Below are 10,704 nucleotides of genomic sequence, written 5' to 3'. Positions count from 1 at the left end.
TCAAAACGGGTTAGAAATGGCCGAAAATGGGTCTGAAGTGGCAACAAATTGGTTTGAAATGGTGATAAATGTTTTAGAAAGAGCCAAAACAGGCTTAAAATGGGTTAGAAGAGGGCGAAAAAGGTTTAAAATTGCAAAACATTTGGTTAGAAATGGACAAAACTGGTTTAGAAATGGCCGAAATGGCTTAGAACGGGTTAGAATTGAGCAAAAAAGGGTTACAAAGGGACCCTTAAAATGAGAAATGGTCAAAAATAGGTTAGAAAAAGACAAAAATAGCCTAAAATGGGTTAGAAATGGGAAAAATGGGTTTGAAGTGGCTATAGGTGCCTTAAAACAAGACAGAAATGGAAAAAAATGATTTGAATAATAGACAAAAATGGCTTTTAACGGGTTAGAAATGGCAAAGAGTTTAGAAATAGCCCGTAAGAGCTTAAAACGGATTACAAGTGGGCAAAACCGAGCTTGAAAGAGCCAAAAAAGGTTTAAAATGGGTAAGAAATGGGCAACAACTGGTTAGAAGTTGCAAAAAATGGCATAAAATGGGCTAGGTCAAAATTGGGTCAGAAATTGCCAAAACTGGTTTAGAAATTGGAAAAAAGAGGTTTAAAATGGGTTAGAAATAGCCAAAAATGGCATAAAACTGGCAAGAAATGGGGAAAATGGGATAGAAATGGCCATAAATAGCTCCTTTGCTCCTTCCTTCCTTTTTTCCCCTCCTTCCTTGCTTCGCTTCTTCCCCTCCCTCCTCCCTCCTCCCCCTCCCTCCTCCCTTCTTCCTCTCCTTCCCCTCCCCTCCTTCCCTCTGAATGCGAGTGAATACAAGAGCAGAGGTTCTAAGACAATCTCATGGGAGAGAAGGTAAGAATACAACTGAATATGGGGAAGAGAATACAAGGGAAGAGAATCTAAAAGATTATTGGAGAAGAGCATCTGGGGAAGAGAAGATCAGGGAACGGAAGAGAATCTAAGATTAGAGAACTGAAGAGCATCCAGGAAGAGAATATAGGGGGAGAGAACAGCATTGAATAGAAGAGAATCTAAGATTAGAAGAGTACAGAAGAGAACCTAAAGAAGCCAAGAGAAAAAACTGAAGAGCACACAGGAAAAGGGAAATCAAGAGAATCTAAGAAAAGGAAATGGAAGAGACTATAAAAGTATATAAGGAAATAGAAGAGAAGGGAATCTAAGAGAAGAATATGGAAGCAAATACAGAAAAGAGACAGGAAGAAGTGAAAAATAAGAAAATGTAGGAGAAGGGAAGAGACTACGAAAAAGGAAAATAAAAGGGGGAAGAGACTCTAGGAGAGCATAAGAGAAGGGAAAAGAATGTAAGAGAAAGGAATATATGAGAATGTAAGAGAATCTAAGATAAGGGAAGAGAATGTAAGAGAAGAGAATTCAAAAGAAAAGAGGTCATCTAAGAGAAGAGAATAGAGAACAGAAGGGAAGAGACTAGAAGAGACGAAGAGAATAGAGGACACCAGAAGAGAGTACGGGAGAATGGAATAGAAGAAAATGCAAAAGGACAGAGGAGAAGGGAGTATAAGAGAACAGAGATTAGAAAAGACTAAGAGAATATGAAAGAATCTAAGAAAACAGAACCGGAAGGGAAGAGACTGTAAGAAAATGGAAGAGACTAAGAGAACATAGGAGAATAGAAAGGAGTACAAGAGACAGGAAGGGAAGAGAGAAAGACGGGAAGGGAAGGGACCAGAAGAGAATGTTAAGAGAAGACAAAACAAGAATGTGCTCCTGGCCTGATAACATCTTTATTTTCTCAGGACAACTATTTAATTGCATTAAAAGCAGGAATCTTTAAATATATATGGTCTTGTCTGTCACGGAGCTTCAAACCTTTGCAGCAGTCAGCAAGCTGTGAGAGGCAGCTGCACCAAGGGAATCCTTTCTCTGAGGCAAGCAGCTGAGCAGTGATCGGTTAGAGCCACCCGTCAATGCTCGCTGTGCAGGGACACTAATGCCATGAACGCGATAAGCTTTGGCAGGAGCCACCCAACAGGAGGGGGTGCTGCTGTGTGCACGGAAGGCAGAGGCAAATCCCCAAAGCGCTTGCTGGGGGTGCACTAAGTAGCAATTACAGGAGTTTGCCATTCCCATCCCCAGCGGCCTTACCTCTTCCTCCCATGCCACTTTGCCACGCTTCAGGGCAGCACCCGAGGACCTTGCCCCTGTACGGCTGGGTTCATCGGCACACTGCGTGCTGGGCAGCAGGCATCACCCGCAGGGCTCTGGGATCACCAGGGTGCGGCAAACGCAGCAGTAGAGAGGGGTCCCTTGGAAATGTGCTGTCTGCCTGCAGGCACCGCTCTGTTATGGTATCTTCTTGAAATCGGGGGCTAAACACGCATCTCTGTCCCTGCGAGAGGTGCCCGGGGCTGCCGGGAAAGCCAATCTGTGGCACAGGCTCTGTGTGTTCTGGTCTGTAAGCCCCCCAGCAGCTACGGTACAGTGGAAGTCTTGTCACTGAACAATGTTGAGCAGATAATACCCTTCAGTGAACTAGAAACCCGCACTAATGCTGCATGCCTGGCAGGCTAGGAAAGGTAGAAACATTTGGGCTTACGCCCATGGAAGCTGTGGCTCGTCCTGCTGTGGTTCAAGTGTCATTGCTCTTATAGGTAAATGGAAAAGCAGCCTCGGGCCTCCTGCTGGGCTCAGGGCTCCATCGGCGGCACCAGAGGAGCTTTGCTTTCAAGAGGTGATACTTGCTATGCTGAGAAGTGACCAGTTCCGATCGGTTGAAAGAAAAGTGAATTTCCCCAGAGCTGGGTGTTGCTCGCATCGGTACTGGTACTTGGGGTAGCAAACAGTGAATGTGAACCACATGCTGAGCAGCCCTCAGCATTTCCAATCAGCCAGTTTCCCCTCCCTGGCTGCATTAAAGTATGTTCCCCCAGATGACTTTAACCTCATGTCAGCAAAGCACTTCAGCTCAAGGTACCAAAGACAAGCTTCAGCAAGGGCACAATCCCACCAGACACACCAAAGAGCGTGAGGACGAGAAGCCCTTCCATAAGGAAGAAGGATAATTGTGGCTTTGGGGGTTTAAAGAGACCCTCAGCAGCTGTAGGGAAACGCCTGCAGTCACTGGGGTTCTAATCCTAGGATCACAGAACGGTTTTGGTTGGAAGGAACCTTTAAAGGTCATCCAGTCCAACCTCCTCTGCAATGAGCAGGGACATCCTCGACTAGATCGGGGTGCTCAGAACCACATCCAGCCTGGCCCTGAAAGTCTCCAGGGACGGTGCATCCACCACCTCTCGGGGCAACCTGTGTCAGTGCTTTACCACCCTCACTACAGAAAAATACCGGGGCTGACCTGCACTTCCTGGTCCTCCCTCCCTCCAGCCCTTGCCTGCTCCTCAGCAGTGCAGCTCCTCTGCTGCAGAGCTGGGATCCCTCTCAGGAAAATCAACTCTTAGCTCTGAAACTGCCCCCCGAGTCTCTGCCCACACAAGCAGATCAGGATGGCAAAGCTTTGTCCATCTGTGTACATCACCTAGACAGAAGCCATCATAAACAAGGACAACACGCTGCGAGCACTGCGGTGCACTCCCAGGGGCTTGGGAAGACTGCACGGGTACTAATTCAACAAAGACAATACCAAGAGCTGTAAACTCTGCTGGTAGTACCCAAATGTCAAGAGGAAACCGGGGACCTGCATTGTTACAACATCCAACAGGACGGTTAGAAACATAGTGGTCATTCCCCAAAGAGCTGCTGCAAAACAGCCTGCAAGCCAATCAATTGCTCTTCAGGCAAAAAGCAATGCAACGATCTCAAATCAGGAAAGCAAATCAAGCTGAGAATTCCTGTGACAATGTTTTCCATTACATGAATGTAATTGACTGGAAGGGAAAAAACTTCTTGAATTAAGCAAGTAAACAAGTTGAACAAAATCATTTCTTCCTCGTTCAAGCAGAGGAGGTGGTTTTGCTCTCATTTACTGGCCCCAGGTACTTCTATATGAGGATCTAGATCTGTCCAGCTGTTAAAGTGTCACTCTGCATTTATGGCAATGTAAGAGGAAACAAAGTCCTGCATCCAGATCTTGGGCCCCAACTCAAGAGGGATGTGGAGCTGCTCAAGTGAGCCAGAGGAAACCATGGCCATGCTGCGAGGGCTGGAGCAGCTCTGCTCTGGAGCCAGGCTGAGAGAGCTGGGCTGGGGCAGCCTGGAGAAGAGAAGGCTCCTGAAGGGGAGACCTGAGAGCAGCTCCAGCGGCTAAAGGGGCTGCAGGAAACCTGGAAAGGGGCTTTGGACAAGGGCCTGAAGGGACAGGCCAAGGGGGAATGGCTTTAACCTGCCAGAGGGGAGACTGAGATGAGCTCTCAGGCAGAAGCTCTTCCCTGTGAGGGTGCTGAGGCGCTGGCACAGGGTGCCCAGACAAGCTGTGGCTGCCCCATCCCTGGCAGTGTTCAAGGTGGACACAGGGCCTTGGAGCAACCTGCTCTAGCGTGAGGTGTCCCTGCCCGCCCGTGGCAGGGGTTGGAACTGGATGAGCTTCAAGGTCCCTTCCAACATGAACCATTCCATGATTCTACAAAATGCAGAAATGGGGAGGACAACTACAGGCAAATTACAGACCAATTGGTGAAAGCAGAGGGCAGATGGATTTCCTCTCTTGGCAAGGTCAGAGGAGCACGTGCTACCATCACCAGACATACCTCCACTCTCCGCTGGTGCTTCCCATTAGCAGAAACCTTTCTTTTCCTTTTGGTCTTGCAGCTGAAAGAAAGAGGTTAAAAAAATCTTCTGGAGCTCTTGAAAGGGTCTGTGCTGGCACACACGATGTCCACACGAGCGCACGCTGCTCTGAAACAAAAGGGTTTATATTTACCGAAGAACAAAAAGTGGGGTTTTCTTCAGCTCAGGAAACCTCTGACGTGAGTCCGCAGCAACCACACCGATGAGGCTGACAGGCTGGTGTGCAGCCTAAAAAGCACGCCCGATCGGTGTGCAGGTCGTGCGTAAAACTCGTTCAAAACAGACACCCTCCTATATGGCATCATACAAGCAGGGTACTGCGGCAGCTGTCCCCGTAAGAAACGGCTTGTTTCACAAACCTATCTATCCTTACGTCACCTTTACGTTCCTCCTCCTTGTGCATAACGAACATAAATTGGTAAGAAGCTTTGATTTTGGAATTTTAATAAAGCTGAAGACACCCAAAGGATTGCACAGCAAAGGGACATTTCAAATGGGTAATGCAGGAAAGAGACGTTCATGGTTGAGCGGTGGGAAGGCAAAAACCCAAACCAAGGTTAAGAGTGTTTTTATCTCGCTGCCATGGAAAAGGTGGCACCTTCAAAGGTCACCCAGGCTGTCTCATGAAATTTTGTAGCATCCCGTGTAGCTGTTCCCCCTGTTTCACACCACAACGAAAACCGCAGACAGAGGCAACGGGCACGAAACGAAACACAGGACAGGAAAGTCCATTTAAACATTAAGAGAAAATGTTTGCCCGCAAGGTGATCACTGGAACAGGCTGCCCAAAGGACTTGTAGAGATCTCCTTGGAGATGTTCAAAACCAGAGGGCACGAGGCACCAGAGTCTGAGCAAGGGGTGGGAGTAAACATCAAGAAGTCCCTTCCAACCTCAGCCACTCGGTGAACAAGGCAGGATGATGGCCTTGGGCTGTCAGTCAGAAGTCCCTCACAGCATCAGCCTCTGTTTGGGAAACACAGTCGCACCTACCACAGGCAAACAGCTCCCACAGCTTTTCTCTGGGGCTCTCCTCACGCGTCTCTTCTGGCCTTAAACGCCTACAGTGACCCTCCCATCCCTCTTCCGTGCTGGACCCAAACAGCTACTGCAGTGTTCCACATAAACACGCTTCCCTGCCCTCCTCCACCGCAGCACCTCACAACTGCCAGACGGCATCTGAGGGGCTTATCAGCGTGTGGTGCAGAGACACTGGATGCAGTCCCACCTTACTCACTGATTACACCCGTAACAACGGTTAGAGCATGGCTGGGTAAGGAAAGAGCAACGGATGTCACCCGCCCGCACTTGTCCCACAAGTATGGTACCTCACGCTGTCCCACACGACAGCTAGACTGGAGAGGCACGGCTCTGACAGACGGACCACTCGTTGGACAAGGAAGGGGCTGGTTGGTCCCACTCGGGTCCTCTCCTCCGCACGGCCTTCCTGGCCAGCTGGGCTGCAGCACTTCCTCTGCCCGATGCCACTGGGTGCCTCCTGGGACAGGGACACCTGGGACCTGTCTGCATCCTGCTCTCTTTCACTCACCACACCACTGCCTGCATGCTCTCACCACTGAGCTCCAGCCAGCAGCTTCTCTCCAATCACAGCTCACAAAGCCAGGAGAACACCCATCCTCCTGTTTTATGAGCAGTCAACTGCCAGTAGCATCACTGCAATCAAGTGTTTCAGCTGGACAGGTACTAGGAGTGAACAGGCGGTGAGACAATTCCCCACCAGCTGTGTTGCACGCTGATCATCAACACCGATTATATAGCCCACCCCTGAGCCCTTCAGGGCCTAGAGCTCTCTCTTATCCCCTCTATTTCTGTCAATGCAGGGTACAAGAAGCGAGGCCTCCTGCCACCCGTGTGAGATACCAAGGCCTCGGTTCACTTGCCAGCCTGAAGCCTCTGCTCAAACGGGAGCGCAGGCTGCAGCCCTGCCACTGGCCCCATTGTGGCCATCTCCAGCTCCATCCCTGCCCCGGGCACCCAACCCATCTTAAGAGGCCACTTCGGTCCAGCAGCCTCCGTCTCAGCAGGGTTGGGGAGACTTTCTTCAGCCTAGAGAGAGGCTACACTCTGTGCCAAGGTGCTTGGGGCGCCCACCTCCCTGCCCAGAGCTCTGCAAGCACAACTCAATCCAGCAGTCAGCGGGAGGGCCCTGCACGGGATGGTCTAATCCCAGGTATCACATCTTCCAGCTTGCTTAGCTGAGGTTTCAGCACAGCTGCTGAGCACCACTGCTAGCCACCAAACACACCGGTTTAGGAAGTGCTGAGGGATGAGATGCTAGACCTCAGTGGAAAGTTCTGCCACCATTTATTTAGCCAGCAGATCGACACTGAAGACCAAACGGGGATAAAATCTCCTACGCAGGAGGAGGAGGTGCCAGAGAAACCCTTAAGTACCAGCGAGCTGTTGGTGCTGGGCACCAGCCCTGTACATGTAGCCTGTGCCCATCCTGCAGCCCCACAGGCTGGCCCTGCTCCTCCTGGCCAGGATGCACGGCTGCACAGCCCCCACATGTCCTGCCTCTGCTGACACCCGCTGCTCATTCTGTGGACCTAAACCTACGGCTAATACCACTTGGGGTTCACTCTCTCTTGCTCTCTGTGCACTGCTGCTCAGGGTCCTGCTGGGGCTGCAGGGAGGCAGAGGAGCATCAGGTACCTGGCTTCTGCGTGGCAGCGCAGTCCCTGCGAGGCAGACATCCATGCGGCAGGTCATCATCTCTTTCAGTTTCTGTCCTTACTCCAGGGTATTCTCTGAGCACTTTACCTGGAAGATCACAGCACATTATTTCCTAACAGGAGCTGCGAACCAGAACCTAAATCCATTCTAACATGGGAAACAAGTGACTCAAAAAACTTCCCTTTTTCGACCAAATGAACCCTTGCATTCACTCCCAGGGTCTTTTGAAGCAGTTCCGTGGTTAGGGTGATGACATTACTGCTTTCAAGGGCTGCAGTGACAGATGAGCCCGAAAGAACACAAGTTTCAAGAAAAGAAAAGAACAAAGTGCTGTGCCTTAGGTCACTGTATTTGAGAGCTGTGAACAACAGCAGCAAGGTCAGAGCAGGCACTTTCCAGATTTCTTCGTGCTGTTTGGAAACAGAGAGGAAAAGCCTCTCACCTAAGTGCTGTGCCCCTCACCTAGAGCTCTCCTGCCCCAGAGGCAGTGTGTCTGCTCACTCCTGGCTGTGCTTCCCTCCCAGGTCAGCTCGCTGCCGAGGCCCTGGCCAGCGGTGCCCATGGTTACATTAACAGCCCTGGGAAGTACTGCCCTGCCCAAGTCTCGTCTCATCTCTGTGCAGCACACGTATTACATCTTTGCTGACAGCTACCCATCCCTTCGAGAGGGAAAACCAGGGCTGTTGCCACAGATGTGGCAGGTCTGAAGGCAGCTGATGCAGAAAATGCCATGCCCTTACCATGCTTCCCACCCCGTTTCCTTCTTCTTCTCCCTCTGCTCAGTTCAGGTCCCTTCCCTCACTCACCACAGCTCCTGTGCTGTCCTTAATCGTTTCATCCGCCACAGTCACCCTTCACCCCTCCGGTACCTGCTCACTTCTGAGCTCCCCACACAAGGAAGGAAGAGGATTTTACATGTAAGGGGTCTGGTGCATCCGCTTTTTCATGGCATCCTGCTGGGAAAACCACTGGATGTTTGCCACCACGGTGCTACTGTGGCACCCACGGTGCCTTCAGCCTCTGCCTTGCTTCTCTTCCTCCAGGCTCTCTTAAGGATCTGCAAGAAGCCTGATACCTGGTGAGCTGCTGGAGGAAACAAACCCACCCTGGCCTTCCACGGAGGGGGACGGCTACTGCCCAGGTCTCCCCAGTCTATGACGGGGGGAAAGCAGGACGTACGCCACAGTGCTGCTGACCTTGTCCACTGAGCCCCAGACTGCTCCTGGGCCTCCAGCAGCAGCAAGATGCTGTTTTACAGCCATCTCCATCCTTTTCTCACAGCTGCACGTTGCTGCCTAGCTCCTCTGATGCTGCAGCCACTTTATCTACCCCACCCTAAAGCATTTCCAGCAGCCGCAGGATATGCTAGCTTATCAAACTGCACCTCTGTAAAGACATTTTGTGCTCAGCCATACCCCATCTGTGCTACATGGCCTGCTTTAAAACTCCCTGCTCATTTCCTCCCTCCTCCCACCAGTCTCTGATCTGCCTGGAGCGCTTCTGAGCCCCGATGCTGGGAACTGCATTTGGGCCACATCTCCAGCCCCAAGGGTGGTGCCAGCCACAGCCCTTTCATGCAGCAGAGCACCACCAGCCCGGTTTGCCTGCCTTGTACTTGAGCACAGAGGCTGCCGCTGGCACTGCAGACCAAGGCTGACGAAAGCAATCTGGGCATCGGCCACGCCAGCAAAGACATCTGCCTGACGCACCTAATGAGCATAACAATGTGGCAGCTTCAGCCTTTGATGTAAGCTATTTCCCTACTGCTACTTACTGTAGTTCAGAGAGGTTTTCCTCAGGTGACAGCCAACGGCTTCCTTCCAGGGTGCAGGCAGCGAGCAGCAAGCCTCTGTTGGGAAACCCAGAGCTGAGCACACAAGAACTGAAGTGAGCTCTCTGCAGGAGTCACGTTAGTGCCTGTCAGTGCCTAAGACACTTACATAGCCCCCAGCAACTGAGTTATTTGGGTCTTTATCGGTCAGTGAAGTCTGATTTTGCAGCAAGTGCTCTCACCAGCTGACCACAAGGAGGTTTCAGTTGCTTGCAGAGGCAAATAACTGCTTAACCAGGCCTGTTCAGTCATGGTGCTCCTTCCTAAATCTCGGAAAGCTGTAGGGTGTCACCATCAGTCTCCTGTAGGAATGGCAAAAAAACAGACTTCAGATTCAAAGGTTAAATTCCTTCCAAAGTGCATTTAGATGCAAGCAGAAATTCAGTGACGTATACACAGAATCACCAGTTCAGAGAACTGTTCCTTCTGCAGGCCACACACAGCCACTGTGCGCAGGATGGGGTCCGAGAAAAGCTGGTTTTTATCAGCCCGTGAACTCACACTCTTCACATAACCAATTCCTTGCAGAACAGCCTGCAGCCAGTGTGACGCAGGCTCAGTAGCTACTACATACATCTGACGGACCTCGCAGGGTGGCAGAATGCCTGCCCTGAGCAGGAGCCATCTCATGCAGCCCTTAATGGCAAGTTCCTTGTTTTGCACTGGTGGTCCCTCTTTCAGGTGCGTCTGTCTGCTTTACATCCACAGAATCGAACTCTCTCCTGGAATGCATGGGCTTAAAATCACGTTAATGCTTGCACCCCCCACTGCCCTCACAAGGAGTGGACAGCTACATGCCTCACTCACTCACTTAGGGTTTCAAGCATGCCTTTGGGATGCAGGAACTCAGATGCATCTCTCTTCCTCAGCTCTGAGCAGGAGCTCCAGGTTCGCAAGGCAGCCCAAAGGCTCAGAAACCTACTCAGAGCAGAGCACGAGCATGGCCACCAAGTGAGATCTGCTATGCCCCTCCAGGCCTTCACACCACTCCTCTTGTCTCCCAAGCCAGCAGACCTGGTAGAAGAGCTTTTGCTCCTGGGTTGCGCTGGGCTTTAGGTTAGGTTGCTGCAATCCCTGCCGAGCTCATAACCAAGCTAAGGGTAATCTTACCTCATTTGCACAGCCTGGCTTAAGGAATCCCATTGTCACGGGATGCCCTCACTGTCTATAGGGGTTCTTCTCACTGCTATTCCACCCCTCCATTCAAGATGCCACTATTTAATCAAGACTGTCTGCCGTGTCCTATTGCAAGTGTACTTGGAGATATTTACACCTAAACTGAGTAAATATAAACAAAGCTTGACACAGGCTGCATCCCAGTTAGAGGCTGACTGAGAAGGCCAGCTTCGGAGACTCAAATTCACATTTGTGATGGGCAAAGTAAGTAGTTACTTAAATACCTTGTTTTCTATGGCATATGCATCTATCAGGAGGTCGGAGGAAAGTCTTA

General features: G+C 50.7%; 1 long non-coding RNA gene across 3 annotated transcripts; it reads right to left on the bottom strand.

Annotated features, from left to right (window-relative positions):
- Positions 1-1,750: 1,750 nt before the first annotated feature.
- LOC308217133 lies at positions 1,751-10,699 on the bottom strand. 3 transcript variants are annotated; one of them, XR_013956187.1, is made up of 7 exons: positions 9,660-10,699; positions 9,364-9,556; positions 9,198-9,272; positions 8,230-8,379; positions 6,055-7,510; positions 4,862-5,692; positions 1,751-4,749 (listed from the first exon to the last, which is right to left on the bottom strand). It is a non-coding gene; the product is annotated as an uncharacterized lncRNA (long non-coding RNA). The 3 variants fall into 3 exon arrangements; XR_013956188.1 differs by having other exon boundaries at positions 9,840-10,699; XR_013956186.1 differs by having other exon boundaries at positions 9,364-10,699.
- Between the last annotated feature and the right edge of the window lie 5 nt (positions 10,700-10,704).

The sequence above is a fragment of the Psittacula echo genome (genome assembly GCF_963264785.1).
Source record: "Psittacula echo genome assembly, chromosome: 2".
Classification (NCBI taxonomy): Eukaryota; Metazoa; Chordata; class Aves; order Psittaciformes; family Psittacidae; genus Psittacula; species Psittacula echo.
Note: the sequence above shows the minus strand (reverse complement) of the source record. Positions and strands in the feature narration are given on the sequence as shown.